Source organism: Euprymna scolopes, chromosome 16 (genome assembly GCF_053919585.1).
Source record: "Euprymna scolopes isolate OS-2025 chromosome 16, ASM5391958v1, whole genome shotgun sequence".
NCBI classification, from domain to species: Eukaryota; Metazoa; Mollusca; class Cephalopoda; order Sepiida; family Sepiolidae; genus Euprymna; species Euprymna scolopes.
This window is the reverse complement of record NC_136497.1, coordinates 83,863,116-83,875,615: the sequence shown is the minus strand read 5'-3', so window position 1 is coordinate 83,875,615 and position 12,500 is coordinate 83,863,116.

Sequence of the window (12,500 nt, the reverse complement as noted above, 5' to 3'; positions counted from 1 at the left end):
CTTATCCTCGATACATCTTCTATCATTATATGCAATCAGTTTTTTAAAATAGTCAATCATATAGGAGCCTATTCGTAACCAGACACACACACAGACGTTTAGCTTTATATTATATATATATATATATATATATATAGAGAGAGAGAGAGAGAGAGAGAGAGAGAGAGAGAGAGAGAGGGACAGACAGACAGACAGACAAACAGACAGACAAACAAACTGTTAGAGAGCGAGATAGAGAGATAAATGGGATAAATTGATAGATAAATAGATAGATGAATAGATAGATAAATAGATAGATAAGGAAAAGAGAGGGGCGGAGGGAAGACTGAGATAAATGTCGAATAAACGCAGATAGGCAAAAAGAGCTTAAACAGCAAAGATTTTTTGGATTTAGTTCAAGGAGCAATTACACAAAAACTACTTTTCACTCCACACGAATTTTGTTGTTAAATGTGTTTTTACCTGGTTTATCTATTTATTTATGTTTCTGACCCGAAGGTTTCTGGAAAGTAAAAATATTTGCAAAACTTATTGTTGATCGCTACCCCATCATTGATGGACGTAGACAGAAAGAGAGAGAGAGAGAGAGAGAGAGAGAGAGAAGGAAAATAGTGTAGAAAGAAAAGAGCAGTAACGAAAGAGAGAGATATAGACGGAAAAGGGTAAGCAATGAAGGGTTTCAAAGAGAAAAAAATACTGGGATACAGAGAAATTGGCTCTGAAAACATGAAAGCGCAAATGGGAAGTGGAAGAGGGGGGAGAAGGCGAGAAAATCAGCAGTGAAATCATGAAAGAGTGAAAGAGAAAGAAAATAAACTAGAAAGAGAGAGAGAGAGAAACAAGATGGGAAAAGGTGTATGAAAGTGAGAGGTAGCCGAAGACAGATAGAGTGAAAGAAGGTTGTAAGAGGAAGAAAGGGATTGACGAAAAGAGAAATAGATAGACTCTGGAGACGTAAAAGTGCCAGAGGAAGAGAGAGAGAGAGAGAGAGAGAGAGATGGACGCTGATGACAGCAGAAACAGAGAGATGGAGAGATATATAAAAATATAAATAAAAATGGGGAAGGAGGAATAAAAGCAAAAGAATGCTGATCGTCAACTCTGAATTGACGAAGGTCGAGAGAGAAGGGGAGAGAGAGGCAAGAAAGAGAGAGAGAAAGAACTGAGTAGTGAAGAAAAGAAAGAGTGCAGGAGGAAGAGGGGCAGTGAATAATGAGAAAGAAAAATAGTGCCGCTGAAAGAAAGAAGTTATATATATATATATATATATATATATATATATATATATATATAGAGAGAGAGAGATAGATAGATAGATAGATAGATAGATAGATAAAGAGAGTATGGTAGTGAGGATTGAAAAAGGAAAAAAGCCATATATATGGAGAGAGAAAGAATAGAAAATATGAAGCAGAGATAGAAGAGTGTAATAGGACGAAGAGAGAGAGAGAGAGAAATGGAGAAACGGGTGGGATGAGGAGCGAGAGAGATGGATAGATAGAGTTATAGACAAAGAGAGAGAGAAAAAGGCATGAGAAGAGGGGAATACAATAATATAAAAAGAAGCACTTCTTTCTAAATTACCGTCTGCTTTTTCATTGCGTTAAAAAAAAAAAAATTAAAAACAAAGATAGAAAATTCCAATTACGGAGAAACCCCGGCACTTTACAAGGGAAGAGAAAGAAGAATCTACTTCTATATCACAAGACAATGGGAAATGGATTGGCGATTCAGTGGCGGGCGTTAGTAAGATTCGTATCCGAGAAAATAAAATATAACCATAAAATGAGAGGTACACGGCAACCTCCCCTCCACACACACACTCACGTCTCCCACTGGCGATTTCACCTTGAGTTTAATATTAAAGCCTGGTCTGATGAATTGCGCATCTAAAGGGGGTGAACTCTTCCTTACATGGATCCGGCTTGACTTTTTACCCGTGGTGAGAAGATATTAAATCACGCAGTTGAATTACACAGGATCTCTGGTACTGTGTCAGTGGGTAGGTGGATTTTAAGGGGGAAACGCGCTAGGGTGTAGCGTTTTTTTTTCTCTCCCTCTAGTTTTTCTTCTGATCGTCAAGACTCGGTAAGACAGTGGCAGATAAATCTACTGAGGAGGATTTTGCTATTGAAAAATTAGCTCTGGATTTTGTTGCTGCAATTTAAAAGAAAAAAAGTACTGTGTCATTTACGTTCGCCATTTATTTTTCTATTTTTTTTATTTTATTTCCGTGTATTTTTGTGTGTTCTGTGGCCACCAAACAAGATATTTATTGGTCTTGTTGATCGATAGATTTTCTGTTTGCTGATCATTATGAGATAGCATCAAACTCAAATGAAAATAGAATTATTTCACTACATCTTCCTATCTTGATATACGATAACCTTCAGCATCCTTATCCCTGAGTGGCTTCCGGGCTTTGATAAGTGGTGATCACTGTGTAAAAAAAAAGCATCCACCACACACAAACCTATTTTGTCATAATCTTAACCCTAACAATTTTTGTCTTTTCCATTTCCTTAAAAAAAAAAAAAAAAAGAAAAACCCATAGCACTTCGGTATTTTTACTTTCTTTGATTTTCATTTTGGAAGTGTTCGATTCTGGCCAGGTGGAGAGAATCACAAAATTGATGGAACTTTTGCAGAAGATTTTATCTTTAAGCTAACCCTAATCCTAACCCTAACCCTAACCCTAATCTTAACCCTAACCAGTTTGGGTTTTTTTTCTCTTCATGTTTTGCAGGAAAATATAAAACTTCGGGATTTTAACTTTTTTTGGTCTTTATTTTATTAAGAATATGTTTCAGAGCTAGGTGAGACAATCATGAAATTTACGGAATTTTTGTGGGAGTTTATTGAAAATCGAAGCCAATACACTAATAGAGTGATGCAACAGGAAGCAGGAACACACTGTAATAAATTAAAATGTCGAAATAAATTATAGCAAAAAACAATTTCCAAATGATTAAAGACGTATAAATAATTTTAAACGTCAGTAATCGAGAAACGTGTAATTTTCTTTTTTGAAGGGGGGGGGAGGGGCCATAATACATGGAAAATTTCCAAATAAATTAAAACAACTAACATTTTATTTATAAAAAAATTACAACATATGCAGAGAAATTTCATGATAATCACCACTTGTTCTGAATCGAACTCTTCAAAAATAAAAAAAATAAAAAAAGCTAAAATGCAGAAATGAAAGAGATTTGGTTGGAAGAATAGATGCCATTAGCAAATCGGTTTTGTCATAAAATCAATAGGACATCATATTGAAATGTGTAAATTCGAATTTCATAAATACTTTCTAGGAAAACGACTTCGGAATCTAGTGTGGAATATAAATAAAGAATGTTGCTATTCTATCATCATTTCCATGGAAGGTGCTCGACTGAGCCCCAATCTACGGTTCCACCTTATAAGACATTAAACTCGTTTTCCTAATACAACTGTAAAGAACTTTCTTAGTCCGGGCCTCTTCCGTTCGGTAGAAGTTCCACAGAATAAACCTTCTTCAAAACCGCTTACTACATGTGAGAACTGTTATTACAAGACTGCTTCTCGACAGATTTCATCATCTTATCAAATCTAGCGTCAATAGATTTTCACATGTGAACTGTCCTCAGAAGTTTCCGAACATTAACCACTTCAGCAATCATTCTATTTATTCGGAGTATGTTCTTCCTAAACACACTGACAATCATTAACCCGTGTTCTTGGTGTGTTTAAAAATGTGTGTATATATATATATATATATATATATATATATATATATATATATATATATATGCATATATATATATATTTATATATATACTTACTTTTATCACACAAATTAATATATGAAAATATAATTTTATGCGTGAATTTTCAGTATTTACTTCAAGAGTGCCCAATATATAAGTAGAACAAGATAGTAAGTTATAAAAATATATATGCCTGAGGAATTTTCACGAGAATGAAACGCAGAATATTCTCTGTAGTTTAATTGCCACATACATTTTTAAAACTTGCTCTCTCTCTCTCCCCTCTCTCTCTCTCTCTCTCTCTCTCTCTCTATATATATATATATATATATATATATATATATATATATATATATATATATATATATATATATACTTTTATGACTGTGTCTCTGGGTCGTCTCCAGTATTTGTGAGTGTATACTAGTGGTGTAGGTTAATTAATAATCTTTGTTAGTTAATTATGCATTAAATAAATAAACCATTTCTTTCTTCTTTTGGAATAAAATACACGCAGGAAGTCATATCAACAGTTTACAAAAGAAAACAAATCAATTAACAGCATAACATTTTTTAACTTTACACACCGACGTAGAAAGACAAATCTCTTTATTTACATGATTACAAAAGAAGAGAGAGAGAGAGGGGGGTGACACACAGTCACTCGTTTTATGTACAAACAAGAGAAGATCACTCAACGTTAATTAAAACCTTGAAAGACACGTCAGCTAAATCCGAAAGGAGAAGTAACTTCTACTATAGTTCCAAGGACAAAACTTATAAACTGCACAGTATGAAAATCCCGACTAACACTGACAAATTCCCAATACCGCCTCTCAATATGAATAGGGTTTTTAGTCAGTTTTTTCAAAACTTAAGATTTCATTAAGCTTTGCAAGTTGTCTGCTCAGAGATCTTTTTATTTCATTTTTCTCAGACATTGTCTACTTCTCTGTAACTGCTTGGAATGTTTCTTTCTTTTTATAAACTTACACATTTAACAAAAGTTTTAAGTTTCAACATGTGTACATCGATTTAAGAAAACATGAGTCATTAAGTACCAGTGGTCAGACAGCCTTAAAAACCTCTCTATAGAATTACAATGCCCCTGTTGGGCAATAGTGTTAAGTTTGTCTGATCAACGATTGATAATAGGTCTTGAATCACAACAGTAGAATTTATTGAACCAACAAAACTTTGTGTCAAGTTTAGAAGTTGTTTTTCTTTTGGATCTCCAACTATTTTGAAACCGTTTTCCAAACTTTTTACTCCAGAAATGAAACTGCACAGGGTTTTGTTTTTCTGATAAATCATTGAGCCTGCAAAACTGTTCCATTGCTTTTCAAGCACTGAGATATATCAGAGATAAATACCAGGAGTGCATTAGAATCGATTTCGTTCAGACTTTCAATTTTCAGAAAGAGTAAAATTTGCCGTGGTGGTTTGTATCCAATACGACCATACTTTACACACCAGTTTTTTTCAAACTGATGTAAGAACATCAACCATCAAATTACTTAACTTCAACATCACTTCTGGCACCAGTGGTTTATCAGTTTTCCAAACAAGAAGGTCACGGTACATTCAACTTTATGAGAGTCGTTAACGAGGTTATATAAAAATATGCGACTGCGTGATGTTGCATTAATGAAACGTCCCTGACGTCACCACAACAGTTTGCCTTCTTCATCTTTTCTCTTTATTTGATTCACTTTAGTTCTCAATTACTTTAGGGTTAGGAGATGTCCCCTCTTAGATGCTCATCTCTTTCGTATCGATCAAAGCGACTACTGCCAATTCGATCAGTTAGTCGATCTTTTAGTTCTTGACATTTACCTGATAAACCTTTCTTAAGAAATGTTGTGGAAGTTTTATCGCATCCCATTCCCTCCTCCATCAATTCTGTTCTTTTGCATTTTAAACATTAATTTAAACCCTAATCACCACACAAGTAGAAAAACTCAACATATAACATCAACAGTGGGTTCTTTGATATGATAGGGGACGTTCAAAATGCATTTGTCTGTTAAGAGCCCAAATGAACTATAATACCGGACATTTGCATTTTAAACTTTAATTTTATAAAACCAACAGTAGGCTCCATACAGTGCAATATAGACTACACTGTGTTGTGGACTAAGTCACTGTGGGGAGGCATGTGAAACTTCCGGTGCAATTCGGTGGACCAATCAATTATTCGCATTATTCAATGGGCTAATTCACTGGTTTCACTGGTAGTAAAGTATGGGAGTGCGAAACATTGTTGACTCTCATTGAATCCCGGGCAACGTCGAGTCTTCTTAAGTTTAATAAAAGTTATATGATATTTTTTTGTTACCTCTAATTATTTCAAACCAGCTCCACTGCCCGAGAGTCATAAACCCGTCTACCGTTTCTATAAACCTTATTTTGTGAGTTTTAATCACGGGTAAATAAATATTGATTCTTTTAATTTAAAAGCAAGTACGAATCATGTAAATGTCTTTACCTTCGACAAGTGAAGGATTCCTTCTTTGAGGCTGCGATCACCGAAAGACAACTGCTTCGTGTCTCTCAGCAAACATTTGTAAAGGTTTTTGCCAATATGGCACTTTCTTACAACTGTGATTATTTCCACAGCTTAAGTTTGATTAAAATGTTTGGTCGTCCTTACATGGTTTTCAACAAGGGGAAGCCAATAAATCTGATCTGAAATTAGTCTGACGCCAACATGGTACTTAATTTGGTTATCGGCCAGAAGTGGCGCGGCGTTCCGCTACCTATTGGAAAATTGGTTGAAGGTGATTTTGGCAAGTGGAAAGGATCTGATGTTTATCTCCGCTTCTGGCAGCTCAGGATTTTTATGATCGGTAATCAAAGCTTCTCATTATAAAAATATTGCACTCTTGAATGAGATTTTACATGTGACAACCGTGGGATGAGGTGATGTAGACGGCATGGAATCTTCGTCTTTACATGATTATTATTCGGCCCAAAAGTCGGCACTACCGAACAATCCGATATTAAAGAGAGGCAATCTTACTGGTGAAGAGTGGCTTCCAGATTAAAGGATTTTCACAAGTTTTCATGTCGCTTATTTTAAATGTTGTTTCTTTTAAAAGGCAGCATTCTCTATCCATGTTTCTGCTCCGTAGAAAAAAAAACTGCCATAACAATGTTTAAAGCTGCCTTAAACAAACATTCAGGTTGTATGTGAATTTAAATGTGAATGTGTATGTGAATCTAAAAATCTCTCACCTGTATCTCTACATGACTTGTTGATCCATGCTATTATTTTCTACCAAATAAAATTGATTCAATTTGAGTTAAATCTTGAATCAATTATATATCTGACGTTATAGAAGGCATTCATTTCGTTCTTCCTCTTATAGTACTAATTTCAAATATTAAAATAGAATGACTACGGTGCTACTAGCTAGAATTGAAACTAAAACATTTAGCGCTCCAGGCGCCTTCCTTACCGTTTGAGTTCTCAGCAGATATATAAGAAATATCTAAAATTAAACCACTTTAAACTATATATTAATTTGCGCATGCACTAAAGTAATAGAAATATTTAGGTAAGTTGAAATGAACATTTTTGCATTTGAACGTGCCAACATATTTTTGTATGATTACTACCCCTAACCCTAAGCCTCCTAAAGAGATGGATTAAGCAGCACTCCTTACTTTGCTTTTAATATCCCTTAGTTTAAAAGTAAAAACATAAAATCATAAAACATATTTCTTTTAAATTTACAAGCTTTAAATATTTACCCAGCATAAAAGTTTTCTTTTTGTTATGCTGGTATGGTCACACAGAGTGTTGACCTTCTTGGATAAATCGTTGAAAAGGCATAACTTGCAGGAAAATAAAGTGGGCAGTGAAAACTTGGAACAAAAATTAAACAAAACCATGATGAATGGAATTTGGAGGCGGTTCCTATTTACTTTACGGGGGCAAATTAGACACAAGGTCGGTTTTTAATGTGAAGAATATCTATCTCCTTAAAATGGATCATTCTGGACTGGAACAAAAATAAAAATTTCTGCAGTTTAGAAGGTTATGTTATAACAGTTACTACATTTAGCTCCTCTCTATATAAAAATGAATATCGTCACAGATTGTTATACTATTTGTGCCGTAGTTGTAAAATAAAAACAGAGATAGAGAAAAAAGAGGTTAATTTCTGATTTTTTATTTTTGAAATATTTAACTGAATTTACAAAACTCACCTTTTTGCTGATTCAAACAAAACAACATTTAAGCACAATGGGTGGCATTTTTTTTCTAGTGTAAATGTAGAGAAATATCTAAAACCTTATGTAAAACAATTATAATTTATTTTATGCATATTGTTATTTATTTACAAATATTAATATGATTAAGTTATATTTTTTCCTTCAGATTTTTAAAGAATTTTTTATTAATATTCTCACCCATCTTGATCCTAAAATGATTTTTATTTAGTTAACAGAAAGGGATTCAGCTTCCATCATGATAGTTCTCGTTCTCGCACAGCACTAGGAACCCAATATCTCTTGAGATCTGAATTGTGTATAAATACCACCATTTTTGGCAATCTTATAAGTTCGAAATCTCGACGACTATTGATCAGGATTTAACAAATCAAAGCTCGTTGAAAAACTAATGACCTAGATTGTGTAGTGGGCTATGTGACATTTGCCGTCAAGGTTGGACATTACGGGGATCATCTATCATCTAGAGCGTATTTGCGGCACATTTCTACAGCCATAAAGTTGATGGTTGGGAAATCTTGTCCTAGCCTGCATATTTTTCAGCCGAAGAAGATTATTTCGAAGGGGCTACAGTTTCATGTGTGAAATTTCAATAAAAGTGCCCATAGGAAAAAGTCTGGAAACTTATTTATATCATACAATTATGCAATTTATTGAATGAACAGTGAAGATATCATTTTGGTTAAATAAAGGTTCTGGGTTTGAAATTAATGTATCTAAGGTGGAGGATATGAGGATTTAAAAACTTATAACACATTTTGAAGATTATAAAAAAACATTTAAATGGTATTACGTCAACTACACGAGACTAAACTTGTGTCCTTCAATAACTACAAGAAACCTTCTCTACCACCAATAACAATGGCCAAAGACTCTTTATCTGAAAGCACCTCTTTTAAACTCCTCGGTCTAACGTTCACAGGAAACATGAGTTGGAACAATTACATTTAGAGCATTTCCAGGACCGCTGCGAAAAAAAGTAGGTTCTCTCTACCGTGCTAGAAAGCTACTAACGCCCGAAAGTATCCTGTACCTCTATAAGGCCACCATTCGCCCATGTATGGAGTATTGTTGTCATATTTGGGCAGGTGCATCTGCTACTAGTCTCTCATTCCTAGACAAGGTTCAAAAGAGAGTCGCCAACCTAATAGGTCCTGCTTTGTCATCCAAGCTTCAGCCTCTGTACCATCGACAAAATGTAGCATCTCTCTGTCTGTTCTACAAGTACTTTAACGGCAAACGTTCCTACGAACTAAGCACTTGTACCCCCTCTATGTAAATACCTCCGACAAACCCCACAAGAGTAAAATCCCACCTCTTCACAATAGAGCTCCCTAGATGTAAGAGAGCCTTCTACTCCAATAATTTCTTCCCTAGAACCGCTAGACTTTGGAATTCCCTTCCAGGTTCCTGCTTCTCCAACTGTACTGACATGCAGATATTCAAGTGTAACGTGAACCGACATCTTGCTGCCCAACTTCCCACCTAGTAGCCCTGTAGCCTGTGTCCCTAATAGTAGCCCCCTACATCAAAGTGGCAATGTGCCTTGTTTGGGGTGAAAATGTAATAAAAAAAGATTTACTAATATTCCTGGTGAACCAAGTGCAAAAGAGATCCAGACAATTGCACTTAAGGGAACAGCGAGGATACTAAAAAGAGTTCTCGGTTGGTTTAAATAAAAATCAGAGCAATGTTGGCAGCTGGTTTGGCTGCTCTATACCCAGCATTACAATCTTCAAAGAAGAAAATTAAAAAACAAAATAGGAAATTTTAAATCAGCAAACTCTTTTGCACCGACCTAATACATAGATACAAGTGTCTATCTGTAAAGTGCGATTAAATTTAACACAGTACTTGTGATTTCTAAGCTTGAAACATGACACATGAAAAACCGCCTCTTTTTTTGAAGTGGTTAAAAATAAGCTTGTTTTTTTACTATTGATGAAATTGGTTGTTGAACAGAAGAAAACTAAACAGTTCGGCCGTATTTGTCTATATTGGAAAGGCAAATAATATCATGTGATGTTTAGGATATTGTAAATAATAATGAATACTACTACTTATATAGACACGTCGCGGACATAAGAGACAAAACAGAAGATCAAGAATGAGATGGAGCGACGACTTGATACAACACATGGGTCCCACATGGCAGCATATAGCTCGGGAGAGAGATAGTTGGCTAAATTCTAGGGAGGAATTCCTCATTGAGTAATAAAACCCTTATTGATTGATTGACTACTACTTGATTCCTATAAAAAATGCATTATTATCCTATTTCTGCCATTAATGCTATTCCATTTCAGCAGGTTATCTGAAGATACCGACTTCCTGAGTTAAAACGCGCCAAGCATTGGTGTCATTCTTTTTATTTTCCTTTTACAAAATTCAACCATGTTTTGCAGAGCTAAAAACAAAAGCAATAACCTTCCTCTACAAAACAGCAAAATTAAATATCATAAATAGGTATTTCAAGATATAAAGAAAATGATATGTAACACTTTTATTAAAATTGACCAGATTAGACATTAAATAACTTGAAACGAGTTGATCTTCCATAAAGCAAAACATTCAAATTCATCCTCAAGAATATTTGAAGACATAAAGTACTTGAAACATGAAAACATATATCAAAAATGATTGGGCTAGGCATTAAATAATTGGAAATAGATTGGTATGTCGTAGCACAAACAAGCAATATGAACAAATGTTTTATAATAAAAAAAACGTGTGCAACCGAACTCGTTCTTAGTACAAAGAAAATAGAAAAGATAACCTTGTTTCTTTCCTTCTCATTTAAGTTCCAGATTCTAGTGGATCAATTTAATTTATTTAGGTGATCAAGTGCTCGTGTGCTTCAACGGGGCAAAAACAGGCCTTGTTGTAAGTGTTACGTATTGTGACTCCCAGACAGCGCCAGCTTACCAAATAGAGCGAGTGAAACAAAGATACACTGTGATACGTTGAATGTTATTGAAAATGAAACATTTCGAAAGCAGAAGAATGTTATTGAAATAAGATATTTATTTGGAACAAAAGCAGATTTAAATGCCACAATAAAATATTACAGAATCAAACATTTTAAGTCAGTTAAAGCCAATTAAGGATACTAAATATTTACATGATAAAAACTAGAAATGTTAGTTAGAAAAATAATAATATTTACAAAAGCAATAAAATTGACCTGGTTACATGATGTGGAATCCAGAAAACAGACGAGTTAGTCCGTCAATCAGAATTGGTTTACATAATGGATTCAGTTGATATTAGATTTATTAGCTCGGGTAAAATATTGTCTCTGTAGTTCATAGAAGCATCCAGTGAATACAACTAGGAGGCGTAGATACGAAAAGATAAACGTCTGCAAACTCCAGGAAAAGTTCGAAGAGTTATGTGTATTTGGTGTCACTTACAAGACTTCATAACAAAATCACCCGCCGAGAAAAAAGAACTATACAAGAAAGTATGTCTCCCTTGTTTGCTGTGCCAAGCAGACTAGGATGTTCATTCGTTTCGATGTTAAAATGTTATGTCTAGTTTGCATACAGTGTAATTGAATATGTATATACAATCGCTATATATACATTTCAAGAGAGACATTTGGTTACTGCTTATATGATTATGAATTGAAAACTGAAGATTCACTCATTACAGGTTATTAAGATGGGCATTTATATACACTCAACGTATATAACGTTTACGGTTCAGATTGTGCATACATCACATAGGCTCAAGTGTATATACATATAAACCGTGCAATGCTACATACGTCACCGGTCTATAATGTTTTAGTACTTGACACTAAAATGTTTCATAAAGATAGTTTGCAACGTACATGGCTCATTAGCCTCCTCTAAAATTGTAATTATTACTCTTTTTAGGCAAACATTTCATTATTAATTTTGTTAGATTTAAAAAGAAAATCTCATAAAAATCGTAGTTTTTTTTCTAATTTAAAAAAGAAACTACACGCCATCCCTCCTATTCGAATTTTCTACATATATAATCAGCAAAAATAACCTCATTTACAAACAATTTTCAGAATTTCCTCTTATTTCTTCTTCTTTTTCTTCCTCTTCTTAAGTTTTTCCTTCTTCTATTCGTTCTTTTTTCCTTCTTATTTTCTCCTTTCCCTGTTTAATTCTTATTCTTTTTCTTCTTCGTTATCTTTTCCTTATATCTCCGTTCTTTCTCCTTCTTCATTTTTCTTTCTTGGCTTTCTGTTTTCTTCTTCTTTTTCTTTCTCTTTTTCTTCTTCTTCTTTTTCTTTCTCTTCTTCTTCTTATTCCTCTTCTTTTTCTTCTTTTTCTTATTTGTTTCCTTGTTTTTCTCCTTTTCCTTTTTATCTCCTTTTCCCTTTTGCTTTCTTCTTTTCCCTTTTCTCTTCCATTCTTCCTTTCTTCCTTTCTTCTTCTTCTTCTTCTTCTTTTCCTTTTTTTCAGTTAATAAAACAATTGCTAAATCGTATATACTATGATATTTAGATAAAAAGAAATATAGAAAAATTTATGA